Source organism: Vicugna pacos, chromosome 8 (assembly GCF_048564905.1).
Source record: "Vicugna pacos chromosome 8, VicPac4, whole genome shotgun sequence".
Classification (NCBI taxonomy): Eukaryota; Metazoa; Chordata; class Mammalia; order Artiodactyla; family Camelidae; genus Vicugna; species Vicugna pacos.
The window spans coordinates 41,271,958-41,295,095 of NC_132994.1; the positions used below are offsets into that span (position 1 = coordinate 41,271,958).

Genomic DNA, 23,138 nt, shown 5'->3' on the forward strand with positions numbered 1-23,138 from the left:
AAGTGATTTTTAATAAGTAAATAGGGTTTCTTTGGAGAATGATGAAAATGTTCCAAAATTAGAGCGTGGTAAAGATTGCACAACTCTATGAATATGCTAAAAACCACTGGAATATACACTTTAAGAGTGAATTTTGTGGTATATGAATTTTATATCAATAAAGCTGTCAGTTTAAAAAATATTACATATTTAAAATGGGAACTATTTGAAATTAGGAGAGATTGCTTTAGAAATAAGAATAGGATTGCTAACAGTTTTTTTTTTTAAGAATGCAATGGAAGCAGCAAAAAAGCAAAACAGGAAAATGTCAAAAATCAAATCAATAAGTTTGAAGATGAACTCAAAAAACTTTATAGAATTCAGAGGAAAAGATATAGGGACAAATAAGATGAGAGAAAAGATGATGTACTGAGAACAGATCTAGAATATCTGAAGAGTATTTCAAAGGAGAGGATAAAATTATTTTTCTTTTTTTAACATTTTTTATTGAGTTATAGTCATTTTACAATGTTGTGTCAAATTCCAGTGTAGAGCACAATTTTTCAGTTATACATGAACATACATATATTCATTGTCACTTTTTTTTTTGCTGTGAGCTACCACAAGATCTTGTATATATTTCCCTGTGCTATACAGTATAATCTTGTTTATCTATTCTACATTTTGAAATCTCAGTCTGTCCCTTCCCACCCCTCTCCCCCTTGGCAACCACAAGTTTGTATTCTATGTCTATGAATCTGTTTCTGTTTTGTATTTATGTTTTGGTTTTTTTTTTTTTAGATTCCAAATATGAGTGATCTCATATAGTATTTTTCTTTCTCTTTCTGGCTTACTTCACTTAGAATGACATTCTCCAGGAACATCCATGTTGCTGCAAATGGCGTTATGTTGTCAGTTTTTATGGCTGAGTAGTATTCCATAGTATAAATATACCACCTCTTCCTTATCCAGTCATCTCTTGATGGACATTTAGGCTCTTTCCATGTCTTGGCTATTGTAAATAATGCTGCTATGAACATTGGGGTGCAGGTGTCTTTTTGAAGTAGGGTTCCTTCTGGATATATGCCCAGAAGTGGGATTCCGGGTCATATGGTAAGTCTATTCCTAGTCTTTTGAGGCATCTCCACACTGTTTTCCACAGTGGCTACACCAAATTGCATTCCCACCAGCAGTGTAGGAGGGTTCCCTTTTCTCCACAGCCTCCCCAGCATTTGTCATTTATGGACTTTTGAATGATGGCCATTCTGACTGGTGTGAGGTGATACCTCTTTGTAGTTTGTGTGTGTGTGTGTGTGTGTGGAGGGGGTGGTAATTAGGTTTATTTATTTACCTCATTGTAGTTTTGATTTGCATTTCTCTGATAATTAGTGATACTGAGCATTTTTTCACGTGCCTATTGATCATTTGTATTTCTTCCTTGGAGAATTGCTTGTTTAGGTCTTTTGCACATTTTTGGATTGGGTTGTTAAAATTATTTTTCAAATAAATAATTTTCTTTAAATACCCCTGAGCAGAAAACTAAGCCAAGTTGAGATCCAGAGAAATCAAGTGAAGAGCATGTATGTATGTATGTATGTATGTATTTACTTATTTACTTACTTACTCACTCACTCTTTTATAAACTATTATTAGTCAGCTTGAAACTCAATGCTTGGAAAATTGTGGCATCTCTACCCCACGTTGTATTGTAGTAGAACATTATTAAGCTATGATCTGGGACTCAGCTCTGTCACTAACCAGGAATGTGACTTTGAGCAAACTATTTAACCTCTTTGGGCCTCAGGTTGTCATCCAATAAAAACAAAAGCTTGAACATGAACATGATGACTTTAACACAGTTGCCTTTATGCATGTAATGTGGGCCAGGGCAGTGGTTGGAAGTAAAGCAAGAAAGCTAGACTGGGAAAGATAATGAACTTCTGATTTTACAGAACTAATTTATTGAGGGTGGGGTGAAGAGGGGGTGGGATGTGCAAGCAGTCCTGCCACTGTCCATAGTGCTGAACCATCATTGTTTTGTCTGAATGCCATTGGAGGAGTTAGGAATTGCTTTGGTAAGCAATATTGAGATCTCACCATTTTAGAGCAGAACAGTGATACTCTGAGCTCATGTACATCTATGTTTCTAACTATATATGCTAATGGTTCCCAAACCCATATGTCTGGCATTGATCTCTTTCCATCTCTCAATGCACATTTTCAACTATATGCGTACCTTGGAGATATTGTGGGTTCAGTTTCAGGCCACTGCAATAAAGCAAGTCACATCAATTTTTTGGTTTCCCAATGTATGTTAAAGTTACGTTTATACTATACTGTAGTCTATTAAGTGTACAATAGCATTATGTCTAAAAATGTACATACCTTAATTAAAAAATAGTGTATTGCTAAAAAATGCTAACCATCATCTGAGCCTTCAGCAAGTTTTAATCTTTTGCTGGTGGAGGGTCTTGCCTTGATATTGATGGCTGCTGACTGGTCAGCGTGTGGTTGCTGAAGGTTGGGGTGGCTGTGGCAATTTCTTAAAATAAGACAACAATAAAGACTGTTTTTGTTGCATCAGCTGATTCTTCCTTTCACAATTTCTCTGCAGTATGCAATGCTGTTTGATAGCATTTTTACCTACAATAGAACTTCTTTCAAAATTGGAGTCAATCCTCTCAAACTCTCTCACTGCTTTATCAACTAAGTTAGATAACATTCTAAATCCTGTTGTCATTTAAACAATCAGCACAGCACCTTCATCAGGAGTTCATTTCATCTTAAGCAATCACTTTCTCTGCTCATTCATAAGAAGCCACTCCTCATTCATTAAAGTTTTATCAGGAGATTGCAGTCACATCTTCAGACTCCATTTCTAATTATAGTTCTCTTGTTATTTCCACCACATCTGCAGTTACTTCCTCCACTGAAGTCTTGAACCCCTTAAAATCATCCATGCGGATTGGAATCAGTTTTTCCCAACTCCCATTAATGTAGATATTTTGATCTTTTCACATGAATCATGAATGTTAGTGCATGTAGAATAGTAAAATCTTTTCAGAGGTTTTCAGTTTACTTTGCCCAGACCCATCAGAGGACTCACAATCCATGGCAGCTATAGCCTTACAAAATGCATTTCTTAAATAATGAGACTTGAAAGTCAAAATTATTCCTTAATCCATGGACTACAGAATGCATGTTGTGTTATAAGGCATGGAAACAACATTAATCTTGTTGTACATCTGTATCAGAGTTCTTGAGTGACCAGGTCATTGTCAATGAGCAGTAATATTTTGAAAGGAATCTTTTCTTCTGAGCAATAGGTCTCAACAGTGGGCTTAAAATAGTTACTAAACCATGTTGTAGACAGATGTACTGTCATCCAGTCTTTGTTGTTCCATTTGAAGAGCACAGGGAGAATAGATTTAGCATAATTCTTAAGGGCCCTCGGATTTTCAGAATGGTAAATGAGCATTGGCTTCAATTTAAAGTCACCAGCTGCATTAGTCCCTAACAAGAGAAGGCTCTGTACTTTAAAGCTCTAAAGCCAGACACTGTTACCACATGATCCAGCAGTCCCACTCTTGAGCATATATCCAGAGAAAACTCTAACTCAAAAAGATACATGCATATTCATAATATTCATAGCAGCACTATTTACAATAGCCAATATGTGGAAGCAACCTAAATGTCCATCAACCAGATGAATGGATAAAGAAGATGTGGTATACATACAATGGAATATTAATCAGCCACAAAAAGCATGACATAATGCCATTTGCAGCCACATAGGTGGACCTAGAGATTATCATACAAAGTGAAGGAAGTCAGAAAGAGAAAGGCAAGTACCATATGATATCAATTACATGTGAAACCTAAAATATGACACAATTTAACTTATTTACAAAACAGGGACTCACAGACATGGAAAACAAACTTATGGTTACCCAAGGGGAAAGAGGGTATGGGAGAAATAAATTAGGAGTTTGGAATTAGCAGATACAAACTACTATATATAAAGTAGATAAACAATAAGGTCCTACTATATAACACAGAGAAATATTTTCAATATCCTGTGATAAACCATAATGGAAAAGAATATGTATATATATATGTATAACTGAATCGCTTTGCTGTGCACCAGAAACAAACACAACATTGTAAATCAAATATACTTCAATAAAAAAATGAATTTGTCATATTCATTAGTGATCCTGCTTCTTCTACTGTATTTTTCATCTTGACTGATGGCATGAAAATTTATTCTTTCTCCTAAGCCAAAGATCTAGGAGAACTCTTAATTTTACCTTGCCTGCCGCCTGTAGTCAATTACCACATCCTGCTACTATAACCAATAAATATCTCTTACATCCATCTCTTTCTTTCCATTCTGCTGTCATAGTTTTAACTGAGATTCTAAACATTTCTTGCTTGGACTGCTTTAACATCTTTCTAATTAATCTCTCTTCCTTTAGTTTTTCACCCTTTCAACTTACACATATAATCAAGTTATTTCCCTGCTAAAAGCCCTCTTGGCTCCAATTGCTTACAGCACAAAATCCAAGTTACTTAGAATGGCATTCAAGGACACTTCATAATCTGTTCAAGAAAGAGACTCTGAAACACAGACTAATGTTCCGGACATCTATTTAAGTGTTCCCTGTGGGTCATCACTCATGGAAGGTGAGGAAGGAGGCAAGATTTTGCGGAGAGAGATGCTGAGCTGTGCTGCAGCCCCAACAAAGACCTCTCAGCCCAACGCACGGGGAGTTCTGTAGCTAGAATTGCCCTTCAGAGTTGTGCCAAGTCAGGGCAGGACACCCCTGGAAAGAAGTATGACCCGGGACAATGCTACAACTTGAGGACTGTTTTCTGGAAGCACTCACAGAAGCTGGGAGGAAAAAGTCCGTCACTCCTGAAAGGGGATCTGGGCAGCACATCAGAGAATCCACCATACTCTTGTCTACCTCTGCACATCCTTCTCTGCTTCCTTGACCCCTAGTATTTACTTTATCATAGCGCTTACTACACTCTATTTTATTGCCTCCTTACTTCTCTTATTTCTCATTAGACTGTGATATCTGAGCAACAAATGATTCGACTACATAAATCACTATGGTATCTTCAGTGTTTGGCACACAGCAAATCATTAAACAATTTATTAAGTGAATCATTAAATAAATGAATAATGAAAATTTCTTTTTTCTCCATTCCTTACTCCTTGTCAAAACCAAATTAATTCCAGTTCCCTGAATCTGTCAAGAATTCCCTTGAACCAGGCTTTGTGTTTGTTCTTCCTTTGGCTTGGAATATATCTGTCTGACTTGATCATTAGCTGAATATCTATTTCTCAGAGCTAGCTCAGTTGTCACCTCTGGAAAACTTTCCCAGGCACAGTCACAGTTTTCATTCTCTGTGTTTCCGTAGCAATCAATTCCTACCAACTATGACAATCCTGTTACTTTTAATATTCATGTCTGAGACCTTTCAAGGGATATGAGACTCTGCACTTCATATCCATTTTTGTTCCCTGAGGACCTGAAAGAGGTCTTTGCACCCAGTAAAGAAAAGAAAGAATAAATGAATAAGCAATAAATACATGAGTAAAGTTAGGCTCTAGGAATATTAGCCAGGAAGTGTGTGCAGAATGAATTAAAAAGTAAGGATGATAGAGGGGAGAAAATAAGGTTATGTAAGAGGCATGTGTTTGTGGATACTGATTTAACTGTAACTCCTTATTTCCAAAATTACTTTTTCCCAAGTGCAACATGAAGGGCAGAATGCTGACATTAACACAACATTGCTTGCCTAACATGTCTTAGTCACACCATCTCTCAGTCCACTATTTACTAACTTTTGGTGTAAGGGTGTCAAATTCAAATGCTTTCAGGTGCCACGCAGGTCACCTAAAAGTGTGATGGGCCCTTGGGGAATAAAATGTTCATGCAAGGGGCATTGATTTCAGTTTTTAAATCATGTGGTCACCAAACAGAACAGTATTGGGGCCTCATGTGGCCTGCAAGGCACTGGTTTACCTTCCCTTCTACACATTTTGAAATCAAACATCTGAACTGCTATGGAACTGAGTAGGGAAGAGATATGGACGGACAATCTTCTCAACCTTGTAGAAAAAGAGTTGTTTCTTTAATTCTGGTAAGAGTTAAAATTCTTTCTGAATTGGTTTCACAGTCTGCCAGAATATTAGATCAGAAATTTCACTGGCAGCCAAAAAAAGAACCTTTCTCTTCTATATAAAATATCTCAACATCTACCCTTGGCAATGCTTTTGGGTTTTTTTTTCTCCCAAGCAGGGTTTATTTTCTTCTTAGTTACAAAACTAGCACAAGCTTTTTGGAAAATAGAGAAAAAGGTTAAAAAATAATTCCTCAGAATTACACACCAGTGATCAACGTCTACCAGCATTTTAGTTTATGCATCAGCTACTAGGTGTGACTGTGATACTGATGTGCATGTTCAGAGCTGGGTAGTAGGTAAGTAGGGAAGTACTTCAGTTCTAAACAGCTGGGTATCTGTAAGAACGTATGATCCAACTGAACCATTAAAGATGTTCTGGGGTGACGCTAGAGTGGCTGACTGAAACCAAATGTTTACAGAACAGGGCCTGATGAGGAGTTTACTGTTTCTGAAATGGAACTTAGTTCTGAATCCACAACAGAGCTATTGTGCACATGACATTTGCTTTGAGAACTGAATTTGGGATTAACAGTAAACAAGAGATTCTAAGTCCAGTCCAGAAAGAATCTTCCCTTGGTTGCCAAGTAATTCAACGTAGAAAACATACACACCAATCATTCAACATAGAAAAGTATAGTTTTTGACCTTAAAACATTGAATGCAGTCTGAAAATTTAAAGATGTGGATTATACAAGTCAAATGAGAGAAGACAAATACAACAAACAAGACCACATTTTTTAAAACAAGGAACTGTGCTGTTTTTATTTAGAGTATATTGTGTCCAGGAATTCTTGGGTTCATCTATAAAATCGTAAGAGGGAGAAGTATTGGAAAGCAAGGAATTGGACAAGTCTGAATACCAATTATCAAGGATCTGGAGTGAAAAACCCCAAAATGTCCATTATTAATAGTAAAGAGACCTAATGATAATATTTTCAGGAAAACGTTAAAGATTTCAAAATATCTGGAGTTGCTGTTTTTTCCCACTGAATTTTTTAATGTTTGCAGCTTTCCTTTCAATAGTATGTGAACCCCATGAAATTTTTTGCAAAGCTACTGGTGTATTAGGGAAGAGAGTTATAAGAATATCTCTGATGAGGGATTAGAAAAATTTAACCTATTATAGGTAATTTTGAAATATTTCCTTGGTTTGTGCTTCAGGTAGAGGTGAGTGAAGTTTCACATAATATTATGCCCTAAAGTTAAGTCCTCCTACTCCTGATACATACACACACACACACACACACACTTTCAGCTTGCTCTAACTTTTTGCTCTTGAGTATCAAGTACTTAGTACTAAAACGTTATTTTTAGAGTTCACAGCTCCAATATGGAATTGTTTCTAGAGCATGGATCTAGAAGTTTATGTCTTTCTTGAATTTCCAGAGTGATAATAATAACCACACTGAGAACAAAGGAAGCAGAACAGTGCCACATGGGAGATATGGCCCAAATTTGAAAAAGAACACGTTTTTACAGGCATGAAGGTTAAGGCAGTTGGAATCCTGTAGTTGCTACAAAGAGAAGCTGTGGAGTTCCTGGAGGCTTCCAGGGAGTGATCCATCCTAAATCACAAAGCTTATGTGTTTTTCTGAAGATTCCAGACAAGATGATTTTGAGGGCTCTCATACTGTGATTAGAAAAATCTAATACCTATATTTAAACATAGCACATTGTTTTGAAACACTTAAGACTGCAGAAATTTGATCAGACAGCTTTCTTTTGGGAAGATTTCCAAACCAGTGTTTGAGGGAGCATCTAATCTTTTTCATGCCAAGCTGGAGGGGGCTTTCCCACCTTTAAATGTTTATGTGGAAGAATATGAACTATAAACATTTTTATATGAAAACTTAACTTTTTAACCTTTTATTAGCTGCACTGCAAGGAGTCATTTGGCCCAGGACTGCAGAGAGGGTAACATTCCCCAGGGCTGACTGCAATGAATTCTCTGTCTCCTTTCCCAACTCCAGCCGGAAAATCAGTGCTATGTCTGGGTGTATTTGCAAGTGTGGTTTGACAAAGTCCATAACCTCCTCATCAACATGTAGTGACAAACCAATGTTCATTCGTAAATTCCAACGTTTTTTCTTGCTGAAGTAAGTGATTAACATGTGGCTGTAACTGTCTACTACAGCTACCTAGTTTTGTAAAGCATATCATTAATTAAAGGGCAGGATTCAAAAGCTTGGCTAACTCCATAAAAGTCTTAATCATCTGTTTCTTGCAGATTTCAACCTGTGGGTTAAAGAGGCATATACTGGATGGTGGCCTGCTTGTCTTTGGGGAGGCTCTTTTCATAAATTGGACTCTTCTATCAGGGAGCCTACATAGAGGACTCAGGGCCACCTATTTTGCCAAAGTCCTGTTTCGCCTTGCCAAACTAATTTTCCTTTCCAAAACAACTATGTGGAAAATTAATGTTTAATGTTCCATAATAACATTTTCTCTTTGCTTGTTTTTTTCCCAGTGGTTTCATATCGCTGCTTAGCATCCATCCCACAGGACCCAGACAGGAAATGGAGCCCAAAGCTAAAACAAACTCCCACCCTTTTCTCTAGCAGCCTATTTTAAAATTAGCAGTTAAAAATCAAAACATAAACCAAAACTCTTCCTGCTGAGAGGCACGCTCTCTAGGTTACATTAGAAAATTCTACCCTACATCTAAATGGAGTTTTTGCTGTTTCTGATCTCAGCTTTCATTATCGTGGCTTAACTAGTATGTGTAAGGCTTAAAGATATTTGAGGCTGTAAAGACATCTCATAAATTATGAGCAACCTACAGGAAATGAAAGCTCAGCATTGTTTCTTCTTACCCTTCTCCCAGTAGAGTTTCTTTATGCCCCTGAATGCAGACTGCTGTGGAATGTCTGTATAGATCCATCTCCCCTAAGGCAAGACAAAACACTAAACTCTGATTTCCTAATTTCACATTATAGGGCCTTATGAGCTACAGGTCTGATTGTTTCCTTCCAGCTGAATTTTAAAGGAATTTAGAAACTCATTCTTTTACATATTCATAACGAAGAAATTGAACTCTGACAATAGAGACTATTAATGTACTAATTATTCCCAGCATTACATATTTCACATGAAAGGAAGATCCAAAGACGATGACAGATCTGTCATCTGTTCTACTGAGAGGGAAATTTAATTTTGCTTAGTTGTATTTATAATTTCCCTTTTGTTTCTAAGAATGGATCAGGAAAAAAAATGCAATAAAACAAGATAGGAGGTTGGCCAATGGAATGATTACATATAGCATTTAAGATGTAAAGGTACTTAAAACCAGTTAAATAATGTCAGTCTCCAATTAACAAACCAAAAATCAACTCTAAATCTTGCTTCAGCTTCAGACATTATTTTTTTTTCTACAGAAGTAATAGGATAAGTAGTGTGTCTTTTAATGGGTCAGCCCACAAGAGTATTTACATTTCTGTCAATATAATACCTTTTTTTGCAATTCTTGTTCATAATAAAAAAAATTTAATACAGTTTTATAAATTAGCAAATTAGCAAAATTTTAAAACTATGATTTAATAACTTCGATTTCCCATAAATGTAGTAGCAAGAGAAGCAGGTTTGATTGTACAACAGTGAGGTCAAGAGAAATTTTGAGGATGTTTTTGAGAAGCATTTTTTGGTACTTTCAAGTTTAGAGGTTGATTTGGCAAAGCACCACTTACTAATCTTTCCTTTCCCTTGGTGCTACTGTGTCTGTCCCTAGCACTGTTCTTCCACTCAAGGGCTTGGTTTTTATAGTTATTCTGAGGGCTCACAAATGGAACAAATACAGAGAAACAGTGATGGGTGACAGGGAAGAATATAGAGGTTGATAAAAGGGGAAGAGAGGAGGAAAAGGAGAAAAGAAACTAGTAAAGAAATTGTTTTTGAAACAGTTGACAAAAGTTAGAAAAGTGAGAGAAAAAAAGTGGGTGGGCTAAAGATGATCAAGAGATTTCTTATGGAGGAACCAATCAAGTGGAGAGTTCTGAAAATAGAAGGAATGAGGAAAGCTTGGAATGTGTACAATTGCAGGAAAGCTGGGAGAGAAAGAAGCATTAACTCAGCTAGTTCCCAAAGCAGGACACTGGTGACTGGAACCAGGGCAGCTTGGTGCTGTTCAGAGCAAGGGGTAGGGGGACCTCAGGTCAGGCCAAGGTCTATGAAGACCGAGGGTCCATACGATCTGAAGGCAGATGTTCTTTTTTGTTGTTGTTGTTGTATTATTTATTTCATTTTGGCAGGAGGAGTGAGGTAATTAGGCTTATTTATTTTTAGAAAAGGTACTGGGGATTGAACCCAGGACCTCATGCATCCTAAGCATGCCCTCTAACACTTGAGCTGTACCTTCCCCCCAAAGACAGATGTTCTTAATTTAGAAATTGTTATATATATTTTAGAAACAGCTCAATAAAGGTATAATTTATATGCCTTAAAATTTACCTGTTTTAAGTATGCAATCAAATTATTTTCAGCAGATTTACCATGTTTTGCAACCAGCACCAACATACAGTTTTAGAACCTTTCCATCACTCCAGTAAAATCCTTCTCATGCCTTTACGGTTAATCTCTGTTCCCACTCCCACCCCAGGCAATCACTAATCTGCTTTTTCTATATATAGATCTGCCTTTTCTGGACATTTCATAAAAATAGAATCATGCAATATGTGGTCTTCTGTGTCTGGATTCTTTCTCTTAGCCTGCTAAGTTTGCTGTTCATGTTGTAGCGTGTGTCAAGATTTCTTTTCATTGTGCAACAGTTTCCCATCGTACAAACACATTTTGTTTTTCCACTCACCAGTTAATAGACATTTGAGTTGTTTCCACTTTTTGGCTATTATGATTAATACTGCTTAGAACATTTTGCGTGCAAGTCTTTGTGTGGCCACCTATTGTGTTTTAAACCAATGTGACTGAGAGATTAACTTGTTTATGGAAAATACAAATTCCCAGGTCTGTTGTGTTCCACAACTCCAGGGAACACAACTGCCTGGAAACACTCTCTACACAGCAACTAGAGTGGGTTTTTTACAAAAGAAAATCAGATCACATCCCTTCTCTGATTACCATTTCCCAGTGGCTTCCCATCTCTCTAAGAGTGAAGCCTAACCTCCTTGCCATTGCCTGCAGGGCCCTGTCTGACCTGCCTGACCTGTGTCACTTCGTCTCTTATCACTTCTCTCTCATTCTCAGCTTCATCTCATTCTCAGCTGCCCTCGGGGCTCTTACATAAACTATTTCCTTTGCCTAGAACATTCTTCCCTGACCCTCCTTTGTCTCGTTCCTTCTCATTCAGGTCTCTCCTTAGATGTCATCCACCCTTCCTAACATAGCAGCCATGCTTCTCTCGCTATTAGCTCACCCTGGTTCATCTTCCACTAGCACCTATAACTGAATAATCTGAAATTACCTTACTCATTGTTTGTTGACTGTCTCCCAACCGGAATGCAAGCGCAACAAAGTGGGTAGCACCTAGCATGTGGTAAATGTTCATTATATTTGTTGAATTAATGTATAAAGAGAAAGCAGAATTTGGCCCTCTTTTTTACAATTCTATATTTTATCTCTAAAATCTCTGAGAAGTCCGACTGTGCTGTGAATTCAGCTTGTGAATTTCTAAGCCAGTGGACCAAAGGTCCAATACTGGCAAACCACATGCCATATTTGGCCTTCACGCAGGTTTGTTTCACATAACAGATACCTTGTAGCCCCACTCTCACTTCTTTGGTCCACTTCTGTTTCAGCTGCTGAGAGTTCAAGTTTATCCCTCCTGACAAGGTCCCACCTCAAGCAGGTAAAGATTTTCCTGCTTTCTTCCCTGAGCCTCCCTGGTGCCCTGAAGCAACCGGGCGTCTGTACAAACACGACCCTGAAGGAGCTACGTCAGTGGTCCCCAGGGAAACATCAGCCAGAAACCAATGTGGAGCCGTATTCCATCCTCACTTCCCGCAGGTGGAAAATTGTGGAAAAAAGTCACATTCTCCCCACCAAACTGAGTCCCTTTGCCTTCAGGAGAAACTTGGTTAACTTGCCCTTATATTGACTTTACCTCTTCTCGTGTCCCACTCTCCCTGCTCCTTTTCTGGAATCACATCCTCAACACGTGACCTGCTACCAGGTCTTTGTCTCACCCTCTGCTGTCAGTGGAAGCCAAATTAGGTCTATGACTTACATGGTTTTTCTTTTTTAACTGTAAGTTAATTGTCCAAATTTAAAGCTCAAAACATTTCATGTTAAATCCTGTTCTCAACTTTCTGTGCTTCATGTAGCTTAGTACGCTGCATGTAACTTCACATACAACACTTTTTACGGTCCTTGCTTGGTAAGAAAAATTACACTTCGTATGGACATCAGCTTGTTTTCCAATCTTCAGCGTTTCAATTGTTCTGTAAGGAAGGTGGTCTCAGAACTGTGATTCCATTAGGAATTAAGAAGGGGTAGGGAGTTCTTTCTATGGAATGTGGCACCAAAATTTTCAGTAATTCTTGGCTATATTAGACTTCCTGTGGAATGGGAAATCAAGAAATTAATGACTGCAGTACTAAAATGGACAGTTGATCAGTGCTTGTGAATACAATTGCTTCATTACTAAACCAACTCAGCCTTACTGTTTCTAAATTAAGAGAATTATAACATGTGACCACCAAAAGAATCTTTTTTTTGTTTTCATTTTGCAGTTCCATAAGTACAACTCTTTCATTCAAACATATAGTAATGAAAAGAGGTTAATTGCAATAATGGTATATATTCTTCTTGCCTTGCACACTATATTTTGCTTTATCTTTCCACCTTCAGTAGGGTCAATTATTTGTGGGTTTTGTCTCAGGTATAGTTTTGCATCCTGGTCCCTCCCTTCTGATCTGCCCAGTGCACTTAAAAGCAACTTGTGTGTCTGAATGTGTCTGGCAGTTGCTCTTACTTGGGACTTAGGTTTATCTAAGACTTTGGAGACGTTTGATGATACAGTGTCTCAGATTGCTTATGACTGAAACAGTTTTATAATGAATAATTCCTAATTCTTCTGTGTCTGACTTGTAAACTATATTAAATTGATCATGTCTAATCATAACTCTAATGTCTCCTGCTCTTGTCTAGGATGAATATTAGGAATATCATGTTTTATCCAGATCTGTTACTTCTTGAATGCCCTAAAGCATCCTTTTCAGAAGATACCTCTCTCCTCCCTGATAGGACTGTCAACTGCACGTCACCATCATTCCTTTCCCAGGAATGGGTATGTTATCCAGGCTGGCCTGCTGGAAAACTCCATCTGCCAGTTGCAGGATTGGTTCAGGGAGCCATGCTGGACCAATCATATTCCTCTCTTGAAATTTTGCTGGAACCATTCAGAAAGAGGTTACATTTTTTTCTTTTCATTGGGATTGCTATAGTTTAATGTAAAGCCAAAACGACTAGTGGCTATTTTTGCCAAAATGTGGGGAATTTTCCTTGAAGGTGGACTCAGTAGAAAGGAAAACAAAGAAGAAAAATGGAAAGAAAGAGGGAGGAACAGTTTAAAAGAGAGTAAGACTGGGATAAAGAAAAGGAGATAGAGAGCTAAAGGCTGTCAAACAACAGGAGACTGATGACACCGTTTGAAGCCCAACGTCCAGCCATGCCCAGAAGCAAGATCTGCCTTTTCAGTTTTCTAAGCCAAAGACTTAAATCCTTTTCTTAACCACATGTAAAGTAAATTTTTATCACCTGCACTTGGAAGAGGCCTGGCTAATGCTTGATATATACCCAGAACCGGGCTGGGGGTTAGGCTACACCACTGTAGACGTCTTCTATTTCTTCCACGAAGCCTGTGGTTCTCACCAGGATCAAGTATCTTGGGAGGAAGGAGTCCCTCAGGTAGGAACCCCGGAGATGAGGGGATCTGCCTGAGTGACACAGAAGCTCTCATTGCTCTTTGGGTCGTAATAGGCCAGATGTTTGGGGATATGCACTTGTAGAAATAGAACTCAAGAGAAAAAGAAAAGAACCCTGTAATGGGTTAAAACCTGAAGATGAGTCAGTTACACAATGTCTGTTAGATGACTTCCTTTTATGGTTTCAGTCTTAGTACTTATTGCCATTTTGTTATATTCTAGCCTTTAGTAAAGCTTAATTTGGTCATTAAATCTGTCTCAGCTGAGCTAAATGATGTACAAGGAAAAGTCATGTGTCCATATATGGGACAAAGCACTGGAAGCAGGGCCTCAGTCTTTGCCGCCCAAGGCCAGCAGGTGATGCAGTCATTAAAATAATCCCTGAGGAGAGTATTCAGCGCTCAGAGTTGGGGCTGTGAAATACAACCTCCTCTACCAAGAAGAGACTCGCCCTCACTGACTGCTTTGAAACATCTGGGTTCTATTTCCTTACGGAGGGTATAAAGTTACAACGGCAATTACATGAAAGCATATGATTATACATCTGAAGTGAATAAGAATATTAATCTTCTGTGTAGAATCAGCAGCAATGCCCACTTCTTTTAATTCAACAGATCTATTAAGACTTCCCACTTCATATCCAGACTCGAGGCATAGATGGCAGTGAGCTAGGCCAGTGCAGAGGAAATGAAACAACGTGTAGACGTATGGCTAGAAGGGGGCATCAGGGATTTTTGCTGGCAGGCAGGGGAAAAAAATCACTGGAAAGGAAGTTCCACTAAAGCTTAAAATTTGTCTCTTGGATGCTGGGGCATCCTTAGTGCCAAGAAGCATGCCCAACACATAGAAGACCAAACTGTGAGACTGGGCATATTTAGTTTGTCTTTTTTCTGATTAGAATTGGTCCTAAGAAATAAGCATACACAGATTGTGCAAGTGGGACTCATGTGGCCCCAGCTGTTGAGATGAGATAGTAGGAAAACAGCCTTTAGCCAGACTAGTTAGGCAAAAAAAAAAAAAAAAAAAAAAAAAAAAAAAAAAAAAAAAGCTGAAATGATTACATTCCGTTCTTGACCAAGGATAGTACCATGATAAATTTTAAAAGTCTCTGTGACACAGTTTAAATTGCTACTGACGTTGTTTATTCCCTTCCTTTGCTACCTGCAAAAATGATTTTTTTAAAAAAAGAAAGAAAGAAAAGTCTTTGCGAGAATAAAAGTTCTGCCTGTTTGCCCTCTGAAGCAGTAACAAGTAAGGGCTAGCACCAGAACCTCTATGGAAGGCATTGCCTTAATTTTCCATTTACAAAGTTCATTTTCATTTCCACTGAGTCTATTATTAATACATTAAAAAAAATTCCCATCCTTTCAAAGAGAGATGTTTTCCTCCTTAATTATTTGTACCAGTTGGAGGTTGACCCAGAGAATACTACTGGTAGGTGGATGAACATTTGTCTTTGCTAACTTTTAATAATATCAAAAAGTAAAACTTACAGAGAACCACTCAATTCTGAAAACAGTATTAGTGTTGCAAAATTACATTTTTTTTCTTTTGGACCAACATCTCATGGATAATATTATACAAAAGTCCTATATCAGCCAGGGAGCCTTACTGCAAACAACAGAAATGAACTCTGCCTGGTTTTGGCACAGAAGGGATTTATTTCAAGGATATTGGTTAGGTCAAAAACTGTCCAGGGGAGCAGTCAGGCTCAGAAGCCATGCAGCCAGGGATACAACCAAAATGTATCACAAACTAGGCCTGTGAGGACACAGCTGCTGCTGCCACTTAGTGTCAGAAATCACAGCTTGCACAGCTGGCACTATGGGCACCGTGCATTGGATGCTACTCCAGATGTGGCTGGCAATGCTCTCCCTGGAAACTAGATGTTGTTCCTACAACCACCACAAGCAGAAGTGCTCCCCTCTCTCTCCTCACTTGTAAGACTAGCTCCCAGTTCAAAGTGAGGCAGAAGAAGAGACCACCTCTTATTTTCTTTTTAATAAAGAGACTCTCACAGAACTATTCCCACAGCAGCCTTCCCTCAGTGTCTCATTGGCCAAAATTGGGTCACATGGCCCCTTTGAAGCCAAACATTCATTTGGAAAACAGAATAACCATGATGGGCTAGATTAATTTTTTCACCTGTTGAGGTAGAGATGTGACCAGCCTTCCTTGGAGTATAAAGTCACATGGAGGAGCATGTGTACCTGGACAAAACTGAAGTTTTGTTCACAAGAAAGGAGGATGGCTATTGGGTTGACAACCAACGTGGTGGACATTCATATGGAAAGTTAATGTCTTCACAATATGGGCCCATTTCATGAGACCCATCCACATGTTTCTTCCCAAGCTTCCTTCTCACCAGTACTCTAGTCTTATTCTTTTCATGTCTATGACAACCTGACCAAAATGTTTGTTATCGTCCATCAACTTCTCTCTCTTTCCAGGATCAAACAAAGCTGTTATACCTACTGGGAAAATTTTTTAGGTGGGACTGAGTGATACTCAGCAATCCATTTGAAACTGGTGCCAGTTTATTATGCAAAGCCATCTATAAACCATGCTTTCTTTTTATTTTTCTTCAGTTAACTGATCCTAGGGAAGTGTTCATGATGTGGTAAGTGTTGGCTGGTGGAGAGGTGGCTGTGTGGCATGAGTAGGCATAGTAGGAAGACAATAGCATGTGAAACTGGAGCATTTAGGACCTGCTCAGTTGCACTCACCTATATACTATTTCCACTTAGATACTTTGACTTTATCGCTGGGTAGATCCGGTAACATGTAGTTCATGATGGGCAGCTTATATTTCATAGTCACCTGGTTTCTATCAGAGCCCAGTAGCAAGCCAAGTACTCCTTCTCCAAAGAATGATCTTCACTGAAGAAGGCAGAGCCTTGTTCTAAAACCTTGGTGTTTTTGTTGGAATCTTATATTCCATCTTTCTACACCACAGATTTCACCTGATTTTTGAGCACCATGATTGCACTGGATCCTAATAAGCCATATGGAGAAGCTGCAGCCTGGACCAGCTGGAGAGACATCCTCTGGTTCCTACTCAAAGCTGCCAGCCTTTCAGGTCACTCAGGAAAGAGCTGAAGGGCAAACAAAATGTCCTATCTATTGCTTCCAAAATCCAAAAAGCACTATTAAAAATAGTACTTCTTTTTAGAAGCAGGAAACAAATTGTCCTTGATATTAGAGAGGATAAACTCACATGCCACACAACACAGATCCCAAGAAACTTCACTTCATTACCATAGGATTTATTTCCCACCTTCTGGCATGCATAGTTTTCATCTAAAATACCAGTCACTTCCTGCTCTTTGGAGCTCATCAGTATATTATCGCCAATTTAGCCCTGGGGATGGTGAGACATCCTAGTTCTTATAGACTAATTTACAGCACGGAGAATAGAGAACTAAAATAACCTGGAGTTGAAAATAAATTTCTGTCATTTTAGGTGAAATCAAACTATTTCTGATGTTCTCTGTTGGAACAGAGAAAAAGGATCATCCAAATAAAAGCTGCAGTCATACAATATATACTGATTTGCAGCAATAAAGCAGCTACATTTGGAAGGTCATGTGTACTTGGAATTACCAGTTGACTTAGCCTACAGTAATACTCTGATTCTCAACATTCACCTATGTTTTGCACTGGCCAAAAGTGGGAGTGTAATAGGTAATACAGTGGCCTCATCTCTGTGATTTCCCCAGGGATGGAGTTTTTAAAAATGACAGTTTTTGGTGGGTTGGTTTGTTTGTTTTGGCTGGGAGGTTGCTTCTGAGCTTTCACTAAGCCATTCCTATCATGATAACTTTGTTAGTCTCCACTCAACAGGTCAGGAGTCAGTGCAGGAATTCTCCCACTTTCTAAGGTCATGTATCTTAATAATATACCCAGGAAACTGGGAAAATAATCATGGCAAGGGGTTCAGGGTCCCATTGGAATGCATCAGTTCGTGTTTAGTGCACAGGACCACTCTAGGTACTTTTTGTAGAAAGAGTTTTAAGACAGGGAATTCAGTACTTACAGAAATTACTGGAAAGGCTAGAAAGGCTGGTGTCAGAAGGCCACCACCAGAACTACTGAATTCAAGAACACAGCACCAGAGCTACAACCAACCACTAGGCTTGGATTATTTTCCATTATGCAAATGAATTAGAACCCTAGTAGGCTGCCATCCATTTTGATCTCTGTAACTCTGTCATTATATAAAAAGACTTGCAGAGATTTTTGAGGGTCGTGTCATTTTGAACACCATGTAAATCCTACCACTGTTATTACAGTCAGCACACCCATCTTCACCTTAGCAGTTAAGTGCCCCTACTTGCCCTCGCCCATCTTGGCATTCCTATTGAAGTCAGCAGCCCTTTTCAACCACAGAGTATTCTCTTCTCACCCCAGCATATGAAGAAAAACCACAAAGTGTTTTCTAAGAAGCTGGGTCTTGCCTATACCTATGCAATTCTCAAGCCCACAGTATAGGAAATATTTGAGGGGCATTTCTTCCTTTCCTAGAGAAAGGAGACAGTTAAGGGATAGGTGGGTGGTTCACATGTAAAAATCTACCCCAATATTTATATCTCCATAAACTTTTGGACTTCTTCCCCTATAACAAGAAACTTCTAACATCTCAGGTTCATTTAAAATGGGCTACTGTTGTGCACAGCCCAAGAGATAATTTAGCAAATAATTTAGACAACTTTCATTTGAGCTAGTGCATTAAATACAGGGTCTCTGATAACTGTATCTCTCTATTGATAAATTCTATCTGATCTGTAATTGTGTCTAGTACTTCCTTGGTCTAGTACTCTCAGAATCCATTTCCACATATATTCTCCATATTGTGCCAACATAAATTAGCAGTCTTTCTATTCTTTGGGGGAGTACGTCTTCTGTTCCTGGATTTGGCTTTATAAGAGATTTCTTAAGGCATATGGATATCTGGGGCTGCTTGTAGGTTTGGTGATGTGGTGGAAGTGGAGTGTGAGAATTGACTTGCCTTGTAAAACCATTCCATATACTCTCTTATGTGAGATCACTGAGTACCCGTCAGGCTAGATGAAAACAGCATCATCAGACAGGAAGTGTTCTTTTGGCTACCTATGTGAAGCTGGTGTAAGGAGTCAGATGCTTATTACATACATAATAAGAATTCTAGAGGAAAGGTGAATTTAAGGAACCTCTGTGATTGCTTTGTCCTTAGATGGGCATCCCTTGTGGTTATTAAGGTGGCTGCCAGACCATAATACTTCTTTGTTTATGTTGAGTAGGAGAGACAATCCATTTCAAAGTCATAGAATACAAATTCTCATATTCAGAGTGATTTTCATTCTCTGCATGAATAATAGTCACCATGGAGATGGCATGTACAGAACAGCTCTCAAGACTGGGTTCTTGAACCAGTCATTAGGAAGGGGAAAGGAATTAACATGATGGCTCAACCTAATCAGTTTATCCCTGTACATGAGGATAGGCTGAATACCTGAATAAAATTGGTTTCCATTAGGAAGGAGGAAGGGGAAATGTCCATATGGGATAATGTCTACTGATATGGTTCAACAGCCACTGAAGATGAGAAATGTTTTCTTTCACCCAGTAGTCAGAGAAGAATAAACATAAAATAGTGTTCAAGACTAAGGCTCAATCTTGGAAATAAATGCTCTTTTTTTCTTTTCTTTTTCTTTTCCTTTCTTTCTTTCTTTTCTTCTTTCTTTTCTTTTTCTTTTCTTCTTTTCTTTGTATCTACTCTCTGTAGATAGCTCTGCTGTGGCATAATAGAGCTTTTACTTTCTAATGAAAATTCTACACCTTTGATATCACTCTATAGTTCCTAATTAGACATAGGCCTACTAAATAACTACCTATTATTTACCTAGATAAAAAAGGTTAATGCAATTTCCATTACACAGTAGTTTAAATGAAATAAGTGTGTATGGAGGAGTGGGGAGTAGTTTGTCCATTTCTTTAACTATACCTCTTGATAACACCTACACTTGCCAAAACAAGCAGACATTTTCCAGGTGTGGTGGATTAAAAATGGTCACAAAATTGTTTACAGCTCCTTTCATCAAGAGACGTTCAATTTTCTACCCCTTAAATCTGGGCTGGCCTTGTGTATTAGTCAGCTAAGGGTGCCATAGATGGGTTGGCTCAACTCACAGAAATTTATTTTATTTCTGGAGGCTGGAAGTCCAAGGTCAAGGTGTTTGCAGGGTTGGTTTCTGGCCGCCCCCTCATGGAGGACTTTTCTCTGTTTTGCACATCTCCTAGTGTGTTTTCCTCTTCTTACAAAGGCACTAGTCCTATTGGATGTGGGCCCAACCCTCGTGATCTCATTTCACCTTAATTACTTCCTTAAAGGCTCTATCTGTCTTTAAGTCACATTAAGTCACATTGGGGGTCAAGGCTTCAAGATGTGAATTTGGGGAACACAATTCAGTCCATAACACCGTGCAACTTACTTTGATAACAAAAAGCTTTAGGATGGGTGGGGAAACGAAGGTGAAGACGTGAAAGAAGTTTCCATTCATAAACCAAACAATTAAATAGAATTTAAAATATATATTTAATTTTATCTTTCTCATCTTTCTTAATATGTATTTCATATTCTAATGGCCCATGTATCGTTTGATAATATATGTTTATAGTTTATGAATAAAAGTGCACATATATTGGGAGGAAATGCTCCTAATATTTTTACTTACACATATAAATGACCAAAAAATGTGAAGGATAGGCTAGGAAGCCTGGCTGCCCCGTTAACAGCCAAACATAGGAGAGAAGTGTACCTGTCATGTAACATAAATATAACAAAAACATAACACCCATGCCTACAAGAGGTCATGTAATTGCCGTGACCAAGACCCTGTGAAAACATCACGGAGTATCTACCCCAGTAAATATCATAGTAAAGACCTAATCTGTGCTGTGACACTGTAATGCGCTGTGTGGAGGAATCAAAGATGGAGTTAGGAATTTTCCAGCCTGATCTAAATTGTATCCAGCTTTCTTGAGGCTTCCCTTTTGGGTCCAGCCTGATGTAGTGGTTCTCAAAGCCTCAAAGTTATCTTCAGATCATTCTAAGGGTTCATACCTATTAGAGAATGTTACAAAAAAAAATCCCTGGAAGCACCCTACCTCCTGGCTCATTTTCTGAGTGGCCTAATCAGACTCTGGTGGTTTGGACTCCGTTGCAGGAACTTTGCATCAAGTCCACCCTGATGTGACCTCAGACACCAGGAAAGAGTCACATTGTAAGCTGAGAGTTCACCACACTGGGGAATTTTATCCCACCAGTTGCCCGGCTGCTTCCACCGCGGAAGTTTTCTTATCTTTCCACCTATTTTCACCTTTCCTTCAGTTACTTTTTTTTCCGAGTGATTTTTATTCATAGTCTTCTGGTTTTTAAGTACTTACCACATCCATTCTTATGCTTAACCTTACCGTTTTATTTTTCATTCTCCTCTTAACCCTCCCTCACCAGCACATCTGCTTTCCTCCTTTTCTTTTTCCCACATTCATTTATTCATGCTGTCCCAGCGGCTTTCCTTTGTTCAGTTCAGAACACCAGCCAGAAGCTTCCCTGTTGCTAAGCAACAACACCCACACACACCCTTTTCTACTCTCTCCTCATTTCTTCTGCTGCTTTTGTAAGTGCATGGGTCAAATGGGCTCTCAAAGAACATGAAGGGTGCTTCTGTCTTCTCCTCATACCCAGAGATGCACACCCTGCCACACCCTGCCTCTTCCTATTAGAGTTTGGCTTCTTGTTTTATGATAATTTGTCCCAGGCTGTGAGACAACTCTAAAACAGCACAAAACATCCCTTTGAGTTTAGACAATTTACAGACAGGAGGAAGGAATATAATTTCCGCTAAAGAAACAAATAAGAGAAATTGTTTAAAGTTTAGTTACAAAGCACAGCTTGGCCTCATCAAGGGCTTTTGCCCAGACCCCTGAATCAAATCCAGGCTTTAAGTGCTTTTCATTAAGGATCAAGATAGCTAGCAAGTCCCTCCCACAGACCTTTATCTTGTTGAGTTTTGAGGATGCTACTAATGGCATGTTGAATATGGTGTACACACAATAAAGGTTAAAAACAGCACAGGACTCATTATGCAGTTTTCAAAATCTCAGTCCTTTTCCAGATATCGATCTGACATGATATTTGTAACAAAGGTATGGCTGGAGTTGTGTCATTAGCCCTTCTCATCCTCTTCTTAAGTGATTCCAAGTCTTCTGGCAACTCCATATGTCCAAACACAGAGTCATAGAGATAACAGGACCTTCAAAAAAACTCTTCACCCTTGCAATGCCATAAATAATTTCCCTGCCTGGTGTGAATTCTTTCTCTCTCCTTGTGCATTTATACAATGCCTGGGAAGCCTTCCCTAATAAACCCTGCCCCACGTTGTTGCTCTCAGCTCTTTGCCCACAGTCAGCACTGAGCTAACGGTGGGGGGGGGGGGAGGCCGTCGGGGCTGCTTTGTCTCTAAGTACCACAGCCTTTCGCTCGCTGTGTGTCCCTGCCCCTCACGCACTGCTCTCCGCGTGGAATATATACTCCATCGATTGCCTTAAATTTAGTCATAGAGCACACACACTCTGACAAGGGAGTTGTTTTAGTTCTGTTTTCTAGAGAGAACGAACAGTAGTTTCTTTGTATTAAAATCCAAGTCCATCAACAGTCAAAGTACCAGAAATGAAGTTTAGTATTGCCATCACTATCCTGATTTGCAGCCTGAGCATTTCAGCAGAGAAAATTTTCAAGAGCCTTGTTTGTCAGGACCCATTGGTTGATATTCTGAAAGCAGAATCCCTATGAGACTAAAATTCACTCCAAGGTATTCTAAGAATGCCTGACCAGAGCTGGAATTGGCAGCCTACTACGATTTTCCTTCTAGAGTTGGGCCCTTTGGGGATGTTACATCTTCTGAAAGGTTCAGAAAATTTTAACATCATTTTAGTTTTTATATTAGGGTAATCTCAGCTAATGAAACAGATATTTGAACTTCCTGAAATTTTTTAATTTATGGACTGCTTACTTTAAACAGCTGAAAATTATACAAAAAAAATTTACTA

The 23,138-nt window shown here is 38.7% G+C and overlaps 2 long non-coding RNA genes across 3 annotated transcripts in view; one reads left to right on the plus strand and one right to left on the minus strand.

Annotated features, from left to right (window-relative positions):
• The window catches only part of LOC140697709 (uncharacterized), a 60,645-nt gene that overhangs the window by 21,838 nt on the left and 15,669 nt on the right, over positions 1–23,138 (plus strand). The gene's annotated exons all lie outside the window — the stretch shown is intronic.
• Positions 12,421–21,580, minus strand: LOC140697711 (uncharacterized). Its single transcript, XR_012074962.1, has 2 exons — positions 21,501–21,580; positions 12,421–12,680 (listed from the first exon to the last, which is right to left on the minus strand). It is a non-coding gene; the product is annotated as an uncharacterized lncRNA (long non-coding RNA).